This window comes from Pteropus alecto, unplaced genomic scaffold (genome assembly GCF_000325575.1).
Source record: "Pteropus alecto unplaced genomic scaffold, ASM32557v1 scaffold44, whole genome shotgun sequence".
In the NCBI taxonomy this organism is placed as follows: Eukaryota; Metazoa; Chordata; class Mammalia; order Chiroptera; family Pteropodidae; genus Pteropus; species Pteropus alecto.
This window is the reverse complement of record NW_006436812.1, coordinates 8,534,918-8,552,031: the sequence shown is the minus strand read 5'-3', so window position 1 is coordinate 8,552,031 and position 17,114 is coordinate 8,534,918. Positions and strand designations below refer to the sequence as shown.

Sequence of the window (17,114 nt, the reverse complement as noted above, 5' to 3'; positions counted from 1 at the left end):
ATTACATTTTTATATTCATTCATCTGATGATAACTCTTAGTTTATCTCCATGTTTGGCTATTGTAAATAATGCTGAACATGGAGGTGTAGATATTTCTTTGAGACAGTGATTTCATTTCTTTCAGATATATACCCAGAAGTGGAATTGCTAGATCATATCTTTAATTTTATCTTTAATTTTTTGAGGAACCTCCATACTGTTTTCCAAGGTGGCTGCACCAATTTACATTCCCACCAACAGTGCACAGGCGTTCCCCTTTCACCACTTCCTTGCCAGCACTTGTTATCTCCTGTCTTTTTGATAACAGCCATTCTAACTGGTGTGGGGTGATATCTTGTGATTTTGATTTGTATATACCTGATGATTAGTGATGTTGAGCATCTTTTAATGTATCTGTTGGCCATTTGTATGTATGCTCTTAAAAATATATCTATTTATTTCTCTGCCCACTTTTTAATTGGATTGCTTGTTTTTCTGCTATTAAGCTGTATGAGTTCTTTATATATTTTGGATATTAACCCCTTATCAGATACATGATTTGCAAATATTTTCTCCCTTTCCATAGGTTGCCTTTTCATTTTTGATGGTTCTTTTTCATTGTTGATGGTTTCCTTTGCTGTGCAGAAACTTTTTAGTTTGATGTAGTCCTGCTTGTTTATTTTTGCTTTTGTTGCCTTTGCTTTTGATATCAAATCCAAAAAAAAAATCATTGCCAAGACTGATGTTAAGGAGCTTACTCCCTATGGTTCCTTCTAAGAGTTTTATGGTTTGAGGTCTTACATTCAAGATGTTAATCCATTTCTGAGTTGATTTTTGTGTATGGTGTAAGATAGGGGTCCATTCTGATCCTTTTGCTTGTGGCTATCCAGTTCACCATAGCTTTAAATTATAGTTTGAAGTCAGAAAACATGATACCTCCAGCTTTCTTGTTTTCTCAAGATTGCTTTGGCTGTTCGGGGTCTTTTGTGTTTCCATACTAGTTTTAGGATTGTTTTTTCTATTTCTATGAAAAATGTAATTGGAATTTTGGTAGAGATTGCATTGGATCTGGAGATTGCTTTGGGTAATATGGACATTTTAACAATACTAGCTCTTCTAATCTATGAGCAAAGAGTATTTTTCCATTTATTTGTGTCTTCTTCCATTTCTTTTATCAATGTCTTATATTTTGGGGGGTACAGGTCTTTCACCTCCTTAGTTTAATTTATTCCTATGTACTTTATTTATTTATTTATTTATTCATTTATTTATTTATTTATTTATTTATTTATTTTTGAGAGAGAGGTAGCCATGTATTTTATTCTTGACATTTTTATTCCAGGGGTTAATTTTACTTAAAATCTTAACAAAATATCAAAAGCAATGGTCAAAGTAGTTATGGCATTACATGAGAAAAGATTGCATAACTTTTTACTATGTTTGCAAGCATCAAAATTCTAATGTTTGCAATTGAATACAAAAGATACCTGACTACTAGTCACAAAACTACAAGCAATACTGATGCATTCCAATGGCTGCTGAAGACAGTTTAAATAGCTTTATAAAACTGACAAAGAGAATGGTAAAATCTCTAGTATAAATGTGCACTGAATTGAAGAATTCTAATGAAACTTTGACCTGCATAAAAAACTCTTCTGCCTTCCAAGTAGCATAACAGATTTAAAGCAAATTACATACATTTGACCAGCAGCTATTTCTAGATATGGTTGCTACATAAGTTGATGATTAGAAAAGTAGAAGCCCATCCTCCATTTCAAGGAAGTCCACGACAAGGCAAGGGGGCAACTCAGCCATCATTAAGTGTTAGAATGTGGAAAAACTACCATTATTCATGATCTCTTCACTGTCACTTGCTATTGCCAGACTGTCAAAAGGGTTGTTGAAATGTTCTCGCTGGTCAGAAGAAATTGCTCCAAAGAACATGCAAGAAAACTTCCTGAGACCCGGAGTCCCTGGCACTTCCTCTGTGTTGCTGACACTGCTTCTGGAACTTCAGTAATATTTCCATTCACTCTTTTCCCTATAGGGCTGCCACAGTTTTCCAATGCAGAGATGTTTGTGAGAGTCTCATTAGGATCAAGTCTTTTGGATGTTGCTTTTATTGAGATATACTGTGTGGCCTTGCTCTCTTTTTTTACCAGCCTTTGAATTTGAACATACCAGATCTGACCTTTTTTGGTTTTGTGAAAGGCACAGTGATTGTGGAGAAGATCCTCTACTTGGCTCATCAGCTAATGTAGCCAAAAAAAATTTAGCTTCCAATAACATATCATCGATACTTAATGACATATGTTTCCCAGGAATATCAAAATGAATGGATATAGGAGAATGTGTACCTTCCAAAAATGTCAGCATTTCCTTTAATTCTTTGAAGCAAAATGTTATTTCACTGTCAACTCCAATTTGAAAGATGTCAAACTCATCTGGGCCCACAAACATCTCACTATATGCAGAATTGGTCAAATCCATTGATTCCTCATTAGAACTCTTAATGCAAACATTCAGTGGAGTCACAGCAAGAATAACTTCCTCTTGATGTAAAAAGAACAACTGCCTCAGCAAGTATTCTTGGTTGGATCATTAGTGTATTAGTGCACATATTCTTTTTAAAAATAACTTGCAAAAGCTGACTTTCTTGGAAACATATATTGTGAGTCCTTTTAACATCTTCATTCCCAATTTACAATTTAAATTTGATAGTGTCATTATCATTCATTTTCACTGAGGCTGATGATTGATAATGCTGGAAAAACACTGGAGAGAAGAGGACATATCCATATACTGACCCACAAGAATTCACAGATCTTAAAGCAAGAGCTTTTTAGGATGGGTCTAGCCATAGCTCCTCACTAATTCATGATAGAGCTTGGATTGCTTTCCCAAATTCTTAGGCTTTCCCTTTTCTCCACGGGGAGGGAAGAAAGGCCCATGCATCTTTAACCTGACTGCTGCTCATCCCTCACTTCAGCATGGCTGCAGGCCCTAACAAGCCAGGTAGTGAGGCCCATTTTATTCTTTTGGATGCAATTATAAATGAGATTGTTTTCTTGATTTGTCATTCTAAAGATGTCATTGTTAGTATCTAGAAATGCAACTAATTTTTGTATTTCGAGTTTGTATCCTGCAACTTTACTGAATTCATTGATTACTTCTAACAGTTTTTTTTTGGTGGAGTCTTTAGGGTTTTCTATGTATAATATCATGTCACCTGCATATAGAGACAGTTTTACTTTCTTCCTTTCTAATTTGGATGCCTTTTATTTCTTTTTGTTGCCTAAAAGCTCTGGTTAGGACCTCCAGTACTCAGTTGAATAAAAATGGCAACAATGGGCATCCTTGTCTTGTTCCTGATCTTAGAGGAAAAGCTTTCAACTTTTTGCCATTGAGTATGATGTTAGCTGTGGGCTTGCCTTGTATAGCTTTTATTACATTGAGGTACATTCCCTCTATACCCAGTTTGTTGAGACTTTTTATCATAAATGAATGTTGAATTTTGTCAAATGCTTATCTGCATCTATTGAAATTTTTAGCCTTCATTTTGTTAATGTGGTATGTCAGACATATTGATTGATTTATGAACGTTGAACTGTTTTTGCATTCCTGGAATAAATCCCACTTGATCATGGTATCTCATGCTTTCAATGTATTATTGAATTTGGTTTGCTAATATTTTGTTGAGGATTTTGCATCTATATTTACCTGGGATATTGGCCTATATTTTCTTTTCTTGTAGTGCACTTGTCCAGTTTTGGTATTAGAGTAATGCTGACTTTGTAAAATGAGTTTGAAAGTGTTCCCTCCTCTTTTATTTTTTGGAAGAGATTAAAAAGGACTGGTATTAAGTTAATTAAGTTAATTAATGTATGATTAAGTAACAGTTAATTAAGTTAATTAATAAATAATCTTTAAATGCCGGTCAGTTTCTACATAAGAAACAAATGCAAAACATTGGTCATGAACACATAACTTTTACCCTTATTTCTTAGAATGGCAATAGATTAAAACAATATACAAATGCCTTTGGATTAATTATATTATAAATATGTTTATTTTGCCACCATAAATTTGTTAGAGTGGTATTAAATGAATGCTCATAGGAAAAATAGCTAAACAATTCTTGGTTTTCTGTCCCCTAGTTTTCCCTTGTTTCTGGAAAAAGAAAGTCAATTACTTTGTTTAAAGATGATAATTAATATAAATGTTTGACTATACTAAGTATAATAATCATAGAGATCTGATACAAAATAAGAATATGTATACAAAATAATCATTATAATTTCTATTTGTTTATTAAAAGAGTTATAATTTATCAAGATAGTAAATTTAATATGACATGTACATTGTTTAATATACTGATAAATTAATTATGTTTTAAAGCTTTCAATATAGTACCTATTTGTATATTTATGTATCTGTGTATGCCTAAGTACATATATATAAAGGCGTATTAATAAATAATTTACTGAAGATTGTTACATGAATAATATATAAAAGGAGGAAAATGGGAGTCTGGGCATCTTTTTTTCCTGTAAAGTGATTAAGTTATTTTATGTCCAGGTATAGGTTCATTTTTGTCACCAAAATATCCTGTTAATGCTGATGCTCTTTGGCACACTCTGAAATCATTTTGAAAAAATAAGGATATTTTTGAAAAAAGTTAAGTTCTTAATGACTATTGTTCATTGTTATGTATTGTTACAACATTGCCTACAAATATTTATTTTCTTAGATAATAATTACTTATATATTGTTTCCTCTACAACTATTCTTGATTTTACTTTTCCTAAATTCAGACTAATAAAACCATTAAGGTATTTTTTAATGCCTAAATTATCTTTGAGTTTCTTAAAATGACCATTGGGTAACACAAAGACCTACTCCTTTACTTTATAACAGAAAAAAACAAAAGGAATAATTATACTTATCTGGAATTCTCTAAATATTAATTAATTCAAAATCATTATGAGAGTTCATTTGTCTACTACACTCATATTTAAAAAAAACAAATAAAAGGAGAGTTTATCTTCCCAAGTTATTTACATATGAGTAAAGTATGTTAATATAAATATCTGTCAATTATTAGATATTTTTCAAGTTAAAAAATTTATATTTAAGCCAAAAACTGGTATGATAACTATCTACAAAAAGATCTGTTTCCAGAATTTTAGATTCACAAGCCCCCTTCCCCAACGTATATCTATCTCATCAAAGAGCTGTAGCAACAATAACTTTGTGGGTCTCTACTAATGTAATGGTTCCCCATTCTAAAGACTATTCTATTCTATTTTTCTATTCTAAAATACTCCTCGACTGGTGGCCTATGAAATATTATTGTTTTCCTTTTACACATCACTGTCCATCACTGCAGTCTTGTAAATTCAGCCATTCTCCTTTTCTTATATGAAGAAGGAGAAGCCCATGGTCCTCTGTTAGGGAACTATCGAATCCTGCATGGGCCTTTTAGATATATCCTTGTACATCCCTGATTTAATTGTGTTTGTTGATGATTCTTACTTGAAAAAGAAAAGAAAAATAGCTAACATTATACTCAGTGGTGAAAGAGTGAAAGCTTTTCCTTTAAGATCAGGAACAAGACAAGAATGCCCATTTTTGCCACTTCCATTTAACCATTTAACATGGTACTAGAAGTCCTAACTAGAGCAGTTAGGCAAGAAAAAGGATTAAAAGGCCTACATATTGGAAAGGAAGAGGTAAAATTATCTTCGTTCACAGGTGACATGATCTTATATGTAGAAAATCCTAGTTTCACATACAAAAAAGACCTCATAATAAATAATAAACAAAGCAAAGTTGTAGAATATAAAATCAACACACAAAAATCAATTGCATTTCTATACAATAGTGATGAACAATTGAAAATTGTTATTAAGAAAACAATTGATATTAAGAAAACAATTCCATTTACGATAGCAAAAAAACAATAAAATACTTAGGAGATGAAATACTTGCACACTGAAAACTATAAAACATTGCCAAAAGAAATTAAAAAAGACCTGAAGAAATGGAAAGCTATCTCATGTTCATTAATTTGAAGACTAATATTAAGATGTCAATACCACACAAATTCATCTATAGATATATACGATCCTTATCAAAGCCCAACAGTGTTTTTACAGAAATAGAAAAATTCATCTTAAATTCGTATGGAATCTCGATAGACCCTGAATGGCCAAAACTATTTTGAAAAAGAAAAAGTTGGAGATTTCACACTTTCTGATTTCAAAACTTAGAACTAAGTTATAGTAATCAAACCAGTATGGTACCGGCATAAGGATGGACATATAAAACAAGAGAATAGGACAGAGTTCAGAAATAAACCCTCACACATAAGGGCAAATGATTTTCAAGAAGGGCACTAAAACCATTCAATGGAGAAAGGACAGTCTTTTCAACAAATAGCATTGTGAAAACTGGATATCCATGTGCAGAAGAATGTAGTTGAACCCCTACCTTGTCATATACAAAATTAACTCAGAATGGATCAAAGACCTAAATGTAAGAGCTGAAACTGTTTCTTAAAGGAAAACATAAGGGAAACTTCATGAACTTGGATTTGGCAGTGATTTGGATATGATACCAAAGACTCGGGCAACAAAAGAAAAAAATGTATATGTTGGACTGCATCGAAATTTAAAACTTCTGGCTTTCCAACTTGGGCCTGGCAGAATGTTGCCCGCAAAGAAGACTGGCAAGAAGAAGAAGGGCCATTCCACCATGAACAAGGTAGTGACCGGAAAATACACCAACATTTACAATTGCATCAAAGGCATGGGTTTCAAGAAGTGTGCCCCTTGAGCTCTCAAAGAGATCTGGAAATTTGCCGTGAAGGAGATGGGAACTCCAGATATGTGCATTGACACTAGACTCAACAAAGGTGTCTGGGCCAAAGGAATAAGGAATGTCCCATACCATATCCAGGTGCGGTTGTCCAGAAAACATAATGAGGGGGAAGATTTACCAAAAAAGCTCTATACGTTGGTAACCTGCATGCTGTCACCACTTTCAAAAATTTGCAAACAGTTAATGTGGATGAGAACTGCTGATTGTCAAAGTTATAAAACTGCCTTTGAATAAACAATTTTAACTTCTGTGTATCAAAGGACACAACAGAGTGAAACAGTGACTTATGAAATGAGAGGAAATATTTGCAAATCATATATCTGATAAAAGGTTAATATCTATAATATATAAAGAACTCCTACAACTCAACAACAAACAACCTGATTTTTTAAGTGGGCAAAAGACTTAGACATTTCTTCAAAGAAGATATACAAATGACCAACAACATGAAAAGATGTGCAACAAATCACTAAGAAAATGCAAATTAAAATCACAACGAGTATCACTTCACACCCATTAGGATGAGTTCTATAGAAAGGATTGGGGGCGGGATGACAAGCACTGGTTGAAATGAAGAGAAATTGGAACACTTGTACACTGTTAATGGGAATGTAAAATGATGTAGCCACCATGGAAAACAGTATGGTGGTTCCCCAAAAAGTTAAAAATCGAATTACTATATGATCCATTAATTTCACGTCTGGATACATACCCAAAATAATTGAAGCAGAGTCTCGAGGAGATATTTGTACACCTATGTTCACAGCAGCGTATTCACAAGAGCCAAAAGATAGAAGCGACCCAAGTGTCAAGATGAATGGATGGTATACACATATAGTGGAATATTATTCATCTTTAAAAAAGAGAGACATCCTGACACATCCTACAACATGGATGAACCTTGAGAACATTGTGCTAAGTGAAGTAAGTCAGTCACAAAAACAAATACTGTGTGATTTCACTTATATAAGGTACCTGGAGTAGTGAAATTCATAGGGACAAAACCTAGAATGGTGGTTGTTAGGGGCTTGGAGGAGGGGGAATGGGGAATTGTTTAATGAGTATAGAGCTTCAGTTTTGCAAGATGAAAAGGGCTCTGGAGATGGGTTGCACAACAAGGTAAATGTACTTAACACTACTGAACTGTACACTTAAAAATGGCTGAGATGGTAAGTTTTATCTTATGCCCATTTTACCACAATTTAAAAATTTAAAAAGAAAAATAAAAAATTTCCAAGCGGACAATTTTACCACAATCTTGGATTTATCCTTATAAGCTTGTCCTAGAAATTAAATCAACTCAGAAAGTAAATTAATTACCTTCATCCAGACCTGCAAGCTCACAAAAGATAATAAATATTTATACCAATTGTAGGTTTATGCTTTGAGGTTAGTCCATGAGTTTGAAATGCATTGGAAACAATTGCCACTTAGTAAAACAGTGTGTTGTTATCTCATAAAATTGAACACTCACATATGCTACTGTATAGGTCCTGCACCTGTTTGCCCTCAGATCCACTCCTTATTGTCCCCTGATGTACTCAGTTTTGTGGCAGGGTGACTGCTGCAGGCTACCCATCTCAGAAAGTTATGTCAGCTGGCTTCCAGTTGGATTCAGCCAGTGGAAGGCAATAGTGGGAGAATGGAAAGAGGGAAAAAGGAAGAAGCCAGGGTATTTCTCGACCAGCACCCTCCTCTATTCCCATTCCCATCCCTACCTTAGTTTAGGTAGCATCCCCTGTGATGGCTGTAGCTCTCACATGGGTCCAGCTCACACGGGAGGAGCCAGGCACAATTCCATCTTCTACAGGTGACCTTTCTCCCTGTATCTGGTAACACTAACCCTTTTTTCTTCCAGTCCTAGGACCGATAACAGTTTTCTGCTATTGTTCATTTGTGAGTTGCCTCATCATCTTCTATTAGGCTATTCAGCAATATAGAAGTAGCCATAGTCAAAATGGAGTTTAGCAAGAATGTTTCTTGATATTGCTCAGCAAATGTCATAAGTGACACAACTTCTACTCAGAAGCCCAACAACAAATTAAAACTTAAATTCATTAACCAAGGTGAAATTTATTCTTTAGCAAAAACTTCTTGCACTTATATAAATTCTGTAGATCATGTAGAACAGTCTGTGACTATGCTAAATGAAAATGTCACTTGGACCTCTAAAAAAAGACGAGCTGGAGTTTGGTTTCATTGCCTGGGTTTGGTAATCTAGGCCCAATAGGCCCTTGGTTTTCAGGGCCTATTACAAAGATTAATAACCATTTTGTTTCAGGTAATTTCCTGTGATGCAACTGGCTGATGCACTCTGTTCGGAGTCTTAAATACGACTGTACAACCATCGTCATGTCAGAGGATTTGATAATTCATCCTGCAACAAAAGGAGGAGAGACTAACCTTAGTCTAACTATAGACATTCTTTTGACTAGCTCCCGATGAGCAAAATCTTGGCAATGGCGAAGAGCTAGGTAGTGCACTAAAGTCCTGAGGTGAGACCCCATCTGTCCTTAGTCAAGAAGGGTGACTGAGAAAGAGAAAGCAGCCTCTGACAGCCTGAAGCTGGCCTGGTGCTATAATTGAGGCCTGGGCATTGACAGGAACTGGTATGATACTTGCAGCTAGACTGTTGTTTTCTCTCAAACACAAACATTTTAATAAACACCAACATCACAGAGACAAGGCTACTCTGTGACTGTGATGGATCAAAACAAAAATAAAACCACTCTCATCGCGTCTGAACACAGACAAAAACAAGACCATTATCTAAACAACAGAAATGATCAACTATCCCCATCCTGGCTAATATAATGTCTTCTGCTTCTTTATCAATTATAGCTTTAGTCTTGCTCCTTTCTTCCCACTTTTAGATAAATATTTTTAAGTTACTAAAGCATAGAATTATCCCTACTTCCTCATGGCATCAACACCAGAGTAAAGCCCTTAAAAAATTAAATTATTGAAAAGTTAATATACATGATTTAAAAATTCAAACAGTAACAGAGTATATAGTGTAAAATAAGTTTTTCCCCTTGAATCCTCCCCAGAAACCTAATATAAGCTCAAGTCCTATAAGAAGTCATTTACAACATCCTCTTACTGAGATGCTCCACACTTTCCCATATCATGTGGTCACCTTCATTGTAGTGAGTCAGTAAGCCCAACTTTGTTCAATTACAACTTTGTTCTTAATAGATTTTGATGGGAGGACATTGACACTGGAAATTGGTCTTTTTTTTTTTTTTTCACTGAAAGATACTGATTTTTTAAAAGTTGACTCAAAACAAGTTTAAAAACTCTGAAATAATATAAAACAGGTCTATGAGTTTGATTTGGCCTAAGGGTGACCAGTTTGCAACCTTTTGGTTGGATGATTTCTCTATTAGATATAAAGGTTAATACTGTTACGAATGGTTAACAGCTATTAAGTACCTAAGCTGAACCAGGGATTAGAACATATACTCTCACCTGTACTGTTTTATTTAATGTTCTTTGCTACGTAAGTCATTCAGAACTCTCTAAACATGCTGTGCCATTTGCAAGTTAGCCTGCTGCATATTTGTCTATAAATGAGGTCAAATTCTTATTTTACAGGAAGATGCTGATATATATACCTGTTTCCTTCTCACAGTGAGCCTGTAGTCATAGGAACTGTGATCAAGTATACAATAACACCTTCATGAACAAATCCTCAGGGAACAAAGTTCATTTTAATGAAGCTGGCCTGACTACACAGGAATCTGGGGGACTTTCTCAGCTTCTCAGCATTGTGCTGCCTCCTGATGTTAAGCTGGCTCTGGAGAAGGAGAAAGTGGATCTACCTCAGGTATGGGCTTCTTACTTGGACCCAGAACTTGGATGAAGCAGAAAAAGGCTATGGGGAAAATTCTTCAGGCCTGCTTCTCCTGAGGAGAAAGTAGAAGGGCCTTCCATACCAGTTCCCATGGTTAATGAGAGGTTTACCAGTTCTGAGAGTATGTAAATTGAGCCTAGAGTATAAAAGGATTCTAGCATCACCTAGGGCATTGGCTAGAATATCCTTCAGGACTCTTCTAGATCTGAAATCATAGGAGAAACAGCCCCAATTCTATGACAGCTACCTTGCTCTATGGCAAGATCAGGTTCCCATTCCAGGTCTCCAGTCCCAGTCTTGTCCCCCTTTTCACCAGACCATACTCCTGAGAGCTCAAGATGCCTCTCTGGCCAGGCTACTCATTTTGAAAGAGGTGGCCAAAAAAGATAGATGAGAGGGACAGACAGAGAGAGAGAGGCACAGAGAGAGATGGAAACAGAGACAGAGATGGAAACAGAGACAAAGACAGAGACAAAGAGAGGCACACAGAGGGAGAAACAGAGACAGAGAGAGAGATTAAGGACAGAGGTTCCTAAAAAAGTTGACATTTTTCTATCAATCAATCATCTAAGTTATAAAGGAGGGATAAATCTCTTCCCCTTCCTGTCCAATATGCACTTTGGGGGCTTCTTTTATTATTTAAAAAATTAAATTATTGAAAAGTTAATATACATGACTTAAAAATTCAAACAGGGCACACAGAGGGAGAAACAGAGACAGAGAGAGAGATTAAGGACAGAGGTTCCTAAAAAAGTTGACATTTTTCTATCAATCAATCATCTAAGTTATAAAGGAGGGATAAATCTCTTCCCCTTCCTGTCCAATATGCACTTTGGGGGCTTCTTTTATTATTTAAAAAATTAAATTATTGAAAAGTTAATATACATGATTTAAAAATTCAAAAGTAACAGAGTATATAGTGTAAAATAAGTTTTTCCCCACCTTGGCTTCTAGAACTCCACTTCTCTCTAGAGATGGTTTCTTGTTCAGTTTCTTGTTTATCTTTCCAAAATATTCTGTGCATATATTAGCATGTTTGTATCTAATCTCCACCCTTTTGTAAAATAGTAGCATACTATATGTGTTTTCCTATATTATAGTGTTTCCACTTGATATATCTTACAGTTTATTGCATGTTTGTACATGTAGATATGTCTTAGGATACATTGTGACAAAAGAAAGATTCCTGGCTTCGTGAAGCTAATAGTCTAGTGAGGGGGCAGCCAATAAACAGTAGATATATAAATAAGTAAATTATTTAGTATATTACAGGGTGATGGGCACTATGGAAAAATAAAAAGCAGAGTAGGGCAAGGGGAATCAGGAGGGGGATGTGAATAGTAATTTTAAGTAGGGTAGTCAGGTAGGCCTCATCGAGAAGGTGATTTTTGAGCAAAGACTTCAAGAAAGCAAGCAAGTTAGTCAAGCAGACATCTAAGAAAAAGCTTTCCAGGTAGTGAGACCAGTCAACACAAAGGCTCTAGGGTGAGAGAGAGCCCAACATATTTGAAGAGCAGCAGAGAGACTGAGGGTGGTAGGAGATGGGGTCAGATTGATCATCTAATCTTTACTCTTATGTAAAACAGTAGCATACTATATATGTTTTCCTATATTATAGTGTTTCCATTTGATATATCTTGCAGCTTATTGCATGTTTGTACATGTAAATATGTCTCATCCTATTTAGCAGCCACATAGTATTCTGTTTTATTATGTTTATACTATATTATGTTTATACTATATATAATTATATATATATATATATAATAGGCCTGTTATATTATGTTTATACTATATATAATTAGGCAGCCAGAGCTTAGAGGGTCTTACAGGTCATTAAGACAGCTTTGGCTTTGTCTACAGCCATGCCACCCTGAACATGCTTGATCTCATCTGATCTTGGAAGCAAAGCAAGATTGGGCCTGGTTAGTACTTGGATGGGAAACCACTTAGGAAGAACGGGGTGCTATAGGTGTAAAAATAAATAAACAAATAAATAAATAAAGTTTATTTTTTAAAAAAGTTAGAAATACTAAAAAAAAAAAAGACAGCGTTGGCTTTTACTCTAGGTAAAATGAGGAGTTATTGTACAGTTGTAAGCAGAAGTGTAACATGATCTTATTTTTCTCATAAAAGTCACTCTGGCTGCTATATTTAGAACAGACTATAATGGGGGTAAGGGTGGAAGCAGAGAGACCAGTAAGTCAGGTGCGGGATGATGGCGACTTGAACCAATATGGTAGTAGTGGAGGTGGTTAAGAAGTGGTTGGATTCTGGATATGTTTTTAAAGTAGAGCCATAGAATTGGAAGTGGCATGAAAGGGGAAGAAGGGAGTTAAAATGACCTCAAGGTTTTTGGCCTGAGCTACTGAAAAAAAATGGAGTTGAGATAAGAAACCTAAACATAAAGGAAGTTTCAGGGGTAAAGGTCAAGAGTTCAGTTTGGGATATGTCAAGTTTCTGAAACCTATTAAACATCCAAGTGGAGATGTCAAGTAGGCAGTGAAATATATGCATCTGGAGCTTGAGAGAGAGGTTTCAAGACTAGAAACATGAATTCAGCATTTAAAGGATGAATAGGAGTTTGTTAGGCAGATGAAGGGTGGGGAGAAATCCAGGTGAAAGAGACAGCTTGAAAACAGGCACAACTATTTGAAAGAACAATTTATGTTCGGGGAACTATAAATGTTCAGCTTTCATTAGAGTTTAAAGTCAAAGAGGGTGAGAGGCAGCGGTGGATGACCCTGTAGAGATCAACAGGAATATGACTGCCAAGGGCCTTACAGGCCAAACTAAGAAACTTTAAACTTTACACCGAAAACAGTGGGAGCTGAATGACCAAACTGAAATTTTGAATGATCATTTTGCATCTGAGAAAAGGAATTCTAGGGAACAGTTTTGAGATGGTTTTGACAGTTCAGGCCAGAGAGATGTCGAGGGTCTGCACAAAGGCGATGGCAGTGGATGAGGAGAGGACAGAGTGGATTTGTGAAATATCTATAAGGCAGTAAAATTTCACTGACTGGTTGGATATGAGGGATCAGGAATCATGAAGAGGTAAAGATGGTTATGAGGTTTGGGCTTGGGTGAGAATATAGATGGTGGTATCAACCAAGACAGAGAAGTGGAGGAGGAGCAGTTGCAGATAGAACATGAGGTCATTATGAGTCCTGTTTGGATATGCTGAGTTGGAGGTGACTGTGGAGCTGTCCAACAGGCAGTTGGATGTTGAATACATTAGCCAAAAAGTTTGCTCCTGAGATTTTGAATCTTTTAGCATTAGTCATCAGAGGATAGTCAAAACCATGGGTATAAGTGTGTTTTGGATGAGAGAAGGGAACCAGTAGAGAAGAGTTCTTGATTTCCCCCTTTCCTTCCATCACCATGTCCTGTTGGCTCTGGTATCTTCAATTCATCCACTTTTCTCCAACCCCATATGATGACTCTGGTCCCAGCCCATCTTATCTACCCTGAACTTTGAGAATTGTTTCTAAATAATTTCCCCTGTCCCATTTTTGTCCCCTTTCAGTCTACTCTCCATCTAGTAGTCAGAGCAAATGCTTTAAAATACATACATCAGCATGTCATTATTCTCCTTATAAATCTCCATCGACTTCCCATTCTGCCACTTAATAAACTCATTTTCAGATTGTTTGTTGTAAATGTATAGAAATAACAACTGGTTTTTGTGTGTTAATGTCATCTGTGAAAAGAGATAAATTTGCGTCTTTCTTTCCAATTTGGAGTCTTTCATTTCTTCTTCTCACCTAATTGCTCTGGCTGAAACTTCCACTATATGTTGAATAAAATGACCAAAGTAAGCGTTCTTGTATTGTTCTCAGTCTTAAGGAAGATCTTTTACCAATTGAGTATATTGTCAGCAATGGGTTATTCCTCTATGGCCTTTATCATTCTGAGGAAGTTCCTTTCTACTCCTAGTTTATTGAGTGTTTTCATGATGAAAGCATATTGATTTTATGAAATGTTTTTTTCTGGATAAATTTTGATAACTGTAGTTTTTTTTCCTTTGTCTATTAATGTGGTGTATTACACTGATCAATTTTTGTATGTTGAACTGTCCTTGCATTCCTGGGATGCATCCCGGTTGCTAATAGTGTATATTATCTTTTTAATATGCTACTGAATTTTATTTGCTAGTGTTTTGTTGAGAATATTTGCATCTGTATTCATAAGGGATATTAGTCTGCAATTTTCTTTTCTTGTAATGTCTTTGCCTGGCTTTGGTGTCAGAGTTATGCTGCCTTCATAGAATGAGTTAGGAAGTGTTCTCTCTTCTGTTTTTCTGAAGGGTTTAGGAAGAATCATTGTTAATTCTTTTTTAAATGTTTGGTAGAATTTACCAGTAAAGCCATCTGGTACTAGGCTTTTCTTCGTGGGGAGGTTTTTTTGTTTGTTTGTTTTTTGTCTTTTAATTACTGATTCAATCTCTTTACTTGTTATAGATATGTTGAGATTTTCTATTTCTTTTTAAATCGATTTTGGTAATTTGTGTGTTTCCAATAATTTATCTATTTCATCTAGGTTTTCTAATTTTTTACTCTACAATCCTTCATGTTTCTCTTATAATCCTTTTTCTTTCTCTAAGGTCGGCAGTAATGTCTCCATTTTTATTTTTTATTTTAGCAACTTGAATCTTCTCTCTTCTTAGTCGATATAGCTAAAAGATTTGTCAATTTTGTTAACCTTTTAAAAGAACCAACTTATTGTTTCATTGGTTTTCTCTATTGTTTTTCTATTCTCTATTTTATCTCCATCCTGAAATTTATTAATTCCTTCCTTCTTTTAGGTTTGTTTTCAGTTTGCTCTTCTTTTCTAATTTCCTCAGGTATTAAAATAGGTTATTTATATTGATTTGAGATCTTTTTTTAAAATGTAGGTGTTTATAGCTATAAATCTCCCTCTGAACACTGCTTTCTCTGCATCCCTCATGGGGGATGCAAAACTTATGTTTTGGTACATATTTTTTTAATTTTCACTCACTCAAAGTATTTTCTAACTTCCCTTGTGATTTCTTCTTTGAATCATTTCATTGTTTTTTTATGGGTGTGTTGTTTAATTTCCAAACATTCATGAATTTTCCAGTTTCCTTGTGTTATTGATTTCTAGTTTTATTCCACTATGGTTGGAGAAGATACTTTGTATAATTCTAATCTTTTAAAGTTACTGAGATTTGTTTTGTGACCTAATATATGTTCTATCCTGAAAAACCTCCCATGTGCACTTCAGAAATATAGATATTCTGCTGTTGTTGGATGGAGTGTTTTCTATATGTCTGATAGGTTTACCTGAACTGTAGGATTATCCAAATTCTGTTTCCTCATTGATCTCCTATTTGTTCTATCCATTATTGAAAGTGCGATATATAAATTTCCACCTAAGTTTTAAATTTTATTTTTCAATTACAGTTGACATACAATATTATATTAGTTTCAGGTCTACAACATAGTGATTAAACATTTACATACCTAATTTCCAACTATTACTAAAGAAATGTTTGGGGGGGGGCAGAAAAAAATGGCGTAGATGATAGAGGCTCTGTTCATCCCTCTGGCAACCAAATCAAAGTTGTGACAGTAATAAGGAGCAAGCAGCAAGGAAAAATCACCTGGGATCTAGATGAACAAGTTATACAACTAGGGAGGAATCCAGGAAATCACCCTGCAACGGCAGAAGGTTGGTTGGGGCAAGGACATGGAGCTGCCTGGTATCCAGTGGCTGAGTGAGATGGAGGCTGCAGCAGTGGCAGATGCCTCTTAAAGGGGCTGTGACAGCTAGCAGACTTTTGCGGTGATGGACCTGCCCTCTCTGAGCATCAGTACTGGTTCGGCTGCGCAGGGGCCACCAGGGACTTATAGGGGGGCACTGAGTTGTTGGAGCAAGGGCTGAGGTGAGACTTGCTCTATACAGAAGTGCCAGTGGTATCCATTGTTCCTCTGTTGAGCCCTTCCCCCTCCCAGTGCACAGGACTCAGCACCGCCATAATGGAGATGTCATCAAACCGGATAACGAGGTCGCTCCACTCAGAAGATTCCCTGAAACTCCACCTCCCCCAATTCGTGGTCCCATGCAAGCCACATCCAAGTGTGTTTTTGCTTAGTCAGGTGCTCCTTGCTGAGCAGCGCCTAGACTCACACTGGTGGCAGCTGGCCTCAGTTTCTGGTGTGGCCTTTTGAGGCAACTATAAGCACAGCATCTGTGAATTGCTTGCTAAATCTTAATAGGTGGCCCCAGAGGGGCACAGGCTGGGGCTTAACTTGGCCTGCAGCTGAACCCCTCTCAGGACTTTGCCGTTGGACACCTACTACACAAAGCCATACTAATGAGATGGGGAGACTTAGGAGCTTTACTTAGTACATAGAAACAGACACAGAGGAA

The 17,114-nt window shown here is 35.8% G+C and overlaps 3 pseudogenes; 2 read left to right on the top strand and 1 right to left on the bottom strand.

The window, feature by feature from the left end:
- Positions 1–1,804: 1,804 nt before the first annotated feature.
- Positions 1,805–3,442, bottom strand: LOC102886751 (annotated as a pseudogene).
- A 3,246-nt stretch (positions 3,443–6,688) lies between these two features.
- Positions 6,689–8,726, top strand: LOC102886502 (annotated as a pseudogene).
- A 3,847-nt stretch (positions 8,727–12,573) lies between these two features.
- Positions 12,574–12,693, top strand: LOC112481637 (annotated as a pseudogene).
- Positions 12,694–17,114: the final 4,421 nt, after the last annotated feature.